This window comes from Cryptomeria japonica, chromosome 4, assembly GCF_030272615.1.
Source record: "Cryptomeria japonica chromosome 4, Sugi_1.0, whole genome shotgun sequence".
Taxonomy (NCBI): Eukaryota; Viridiplantae; Streptophyta; class Pinopsida; order Cupressales; family Cupressaceae; genus Cryptomeria; species Cryptomeria japonica.
The window spans coordinates 446,246,993-446,251,473 of record NC_081408.1 but is presented as its reverse complement, the minus strand read 5'-3'; positions in this window follow the sequence as shown (position 1 = coordinate 446,251,473).

Below are 4,481 nucleotides of genomic sequence, written 5' to 3'. Positions count from 1 at the left end.
ACACAAGTGACTCACAACTCTAGATTTACGAGGAAAACCCAATATGGGATAAACTTCGATGAGAAAATTTGCTGGAGTCTACTGCTCCAATCCAACCTCACAGGTAAAACATTGACTTACACAGATTTAGGGTACCAATCCGAGGAGCACAAACCCTTGCACTTTTAGGGTACCAACCCAAGGAGCACCAACCCCTGCACCAAGCTTCAACTTGGTCATGTATATGAAATACTACTTGAATACAATTAAGGCTTCTTGTTGCAAATGAATTCTACAACCCTTTGATCAAATGGCACTCTGTCGATTAACAATCTTTTCTCCTCCACTGAAACTCTCACTTCCAGTTGTGGAATTACTGTCCCTGTTTCTCAACCTCTGTTATCTTTCTCTCCCTCTCACACACAAGATCACACTAGGATGTGGCCTGCTCTACCATGCCTTACTGGTTAGACTCAACTACAAGACTATAGAACTATCGGTAGAATCCTCTCACCGGTATGCTTGCTCATGCACACTGCAGCTTTTTTAAAATTCTTTATAAGGCTCACAATTCTTTTATTTTCTTACTCTCTCTACACTTCCCCTCTTTCACAACATCAACTCTTTTATTTTGAGCTCTCATTTCTTATATGGTGATTTCCCACTAGAACATAATTCAAAAACTTGAGCGGTTAGGGTTTTGTCTTTTCAACACAATCTTTATGAGATCCGATCCTACCTATCTCAAATCGATCACCTATCCTAGAAGGATACACCTGCACATGGTTTCCATTATCCAATGGATATTTTGTGGAAATGGCAATCTCAAAATAGATCTTCTGTCATGAAATCAGTTGACACATAAAGCACTTCAGAATTTTTCTTTTCGAGGACTTCTTGAATCGGATTTCCCTTGCATAAATTCAGGCACTAACTCCTCTATGATCTTCCTCTGTCATTACTTCTTCCTTGAGCTGCAATTAGTCAAATACAATCTCGTGATTTGTGGTTCCTCCATTAATGGTGATTATCTATTTCATCAACCCTCTCGATGAGGCTTCACCAACCATAACATGTTTGCCACCTTTTCTTCACATGGCTCCACAATGATCAAGACATGGCCCACCAACACATAGTTAGTCTAGAAAATACATCAGGTGCTAATAGAGATTTATTCTTCTATAAAATGGTAGAAACCCTATACCGATAGCACATCTTCATCTCTGGTGGTGTGAGACAACTTTAACATTCATCATAAATAGGTAACCATCCTTTAAACTGATTGACATCAATAATGACTTAGTGCCAAATTGCCAACATATAGGTCCTATACTAACACCGACAAACTAACAACGGACCTTGAGGTGAAATTGAAGGCAACAAAGGCCCTATTAGAACATTTGGCTAACAGTTTTAATGGTACTCAGACACTAACCAGTACCATTGATGGTCAGATTTTGATAATAGAGTCTGATATTTCTACAGTAGAGAGGGACATGGATAGGATAATCTGGTGTGCAAGGGAATTAAGAGGTTTGGTGAGTCCCCGATTGAAAAATTTGTTACTTCACAAGAGGGAAAGCATAGAGTTAATGAATAAACCTACTTTGGAAGACTTATCAAAATAAGAGCTTCATGTATATATTCTTAATGGTTTTGTATCCATTTTGAGCACATTGAAGACAAGTTGGGATGCATACTTAGGATTTTTAAAGAATGCTTACCGAGATATTTTCAAGTACATCTGATCCGGTAATCACATTTCAAGTTCATTCTTTTTTTTTCCTTGACCTTTGTCATTGATGTCAAAGGGGGAGAGGTTGATGTGAAAAATGATTGGAACATATGAAGTAATGTATAGCTCAGGGGGAGAAGTCTTCCAACATTTTTTGAGATCAGTTTTGAAGTTTTTGGTAGGGAGATGGAACAACACTTTTGTGATCCATTTTTCACATGAGTGTAGCCATCAATGCCAAAGGGGGAGATTATTAGCAATTGACACTCATCCGGTTTAGTTGTGTTTTCATTTATGGCAAAACATACCATTTTGGGTTGGACTCTTAACCGGAACTTACCGGTATTCATGGTTCAGACACAAGCATTCGGCATTTAGTGAACTGGCAAGTCAGTGACACCGACACGGGCAGGAAAAGGAAACCGACAAACTAGGAACCCATATATGAGGTCGACATAGGAGATTAATCCAGTAGGTTTACACAACAATGATCAATGGCATCGGTCTCGAAGTTTAATGAATTTATTTTTGTTTAGGCTGACATGTAAATAAACTATAATATAATTGTAAGTCGACATAAGGCACTTATGTCTGTGTTTGGGAAGGGTATTTTAGTCAGTCTAGTTAGATTATTCTGGGAATGTAATGGAATATAGTGATATGATATTGTGCGAGCGATCTTGATCAATAGAATGTGAGTGTAATATTTTGTAGTCATTCTTGGATATTGGTTTAGAGGTTTGGGAAGCGAAGCAAGATATCGATAAGGGATGACATAGTGAAAACTGGTACAGACTATGCTTTAACCGATACTCATCTAGCATAGCATATGTACTTTTAGAGGTTGGAATTTTGTTTTTAACTCCATATTTGGTGTTTGTATTCAATGAGGCTCCTTTTGTGATGAGCAGTGTGCTCTAGGTTGTTGGCCTTCTTGCATGTGTAGGCCCATATTATAATATTTATTCATTTGGCCAGTGGATAGATATTGTGGGTCATCAATCCCACTATGGTTTTTCCTCTTTGAGGTTTTCCACGTTTAACTTTATGTGTTATGGTGTATACTCTTGTGGTTGCCTCATTTCTATTTTCCTATTATATTCTTTTATGGTTACTGGTTACTGAAATACTTTGTTAATAAGGTTAAAATTCATTATGCTGGTAGAACATTGATTCACCCCTCCCTCTCAATGTTCTTGGATTCCAACAGAATGTGCCTTGAATTTGCCTTTAATGTGTCATCATTGAATATCACTAGTTACATTTTTTATTCTCATAGATAGGCATTGAAGCACTTGCATGGGCCATAAAGCTTGTTTGGATAGGACCTGGATGTTGGCAATTGACACCCAATTGGTTGGTTTCAATATGTTTTCATTGATGGAAACATGGTACCTTATTTTAGATTCATATTTTGGTTCAGTTGTGTACCGACAAGTACTGCATAGACACTTCATTAGCACTAACACTAGTAGGTTGGATAGATTTCTTTGGTTATTGGCAATACAGGCCGACATGGTTTAGAATCAAGTTATCGGTATTAGAAGCCGACATTATTTTGAGATCTGGCATCGACAATTGTTTTGATATTCGTATATTTATGTCATTGATCCGACATGTATATTTATATTGTAATTATCTTTGTAAGCCATCATAAGGCATGATGAATTCTAAAGGGTATATAGGTTTGTAGGTTAGATCATTTTGGAAATGTGTAAGGTTATGGAATGTAAAGGAGATGCGAAACATATGAGAGAGATCATGTATGTGAGGATATTTATGTAAGGGTTATTCCAGTATAAGGTTTAGGGTTTCAAACCGGAACAAATAAAGCTTAACTAGAACTATATTCAGGTATAGAAGATGTTATCATTGTAGTTCAATCATTTCTCTAGATTATAGCTTGGATTTGTATGTAGTCAGTGAGGCTGCTCTCTAGGTTGTAAGCCTTCCTGCAAGTGCAAGCCCCTATATTTTGTAATATCTCTTCATATGGATAGTGGATTGATATTGTGGGTCACAAATATCACCATGGTTTTTCCTCTTTGAGATTTTCCACATATAATTTTATGTTTTATGGTATTCATTTGTGTGATTGGCTTATTGGTTGCTTTACTTCTTTCAATTCTATATGTACCGATATACTGGTTGGTGTATGCATATTTTAATAAGGTTAAAATTGATCAATCTGGTAGAAAACTGATTCACACCCCCCCCCCCCGCCCCCCCCACCTCTTAGTGTTCTTGGATTCCAACAATTGGTATCAAAACCTTGTCCCTTGAAGGAAGTTTAACAACTTGAGGAAGATCCTGAATCTGAAATCCATGGATATGAGTTTGGAGAAGAAACTTGAGGTGGCACTTGAAGATTATGATGTTGAAAGGATGAAGAACTTGAAGCTACAATATGAATTGAATTCTGCTAAGGAATTCATTGTTTTCCTATAGGAGAGACTGTCATATGTTTAGGCTAGGAGGAAGGAACTTTTGCATAATAAGGGTAATGATGAGAAAGATGTACTTAATTAGAGATGTTTGAAGCTGAGTCAGGAGAACATGGTTATGAAGAATGAAATGCAAGCTATAACTATGAGGATGTCTAAAGAGATTGAGGACTAGAAGAAAATCTTGTTGTATCTTTGAAAAAAAAATTTGAAGAATGTAATAGATTGGTTCATGAGAATGATATGTTGAGAACTGATTTAGTACAATCTGAGAGTAATGAACAAGAGCTTGAGAGACAAATGATAATTCTGAGAGATGATCT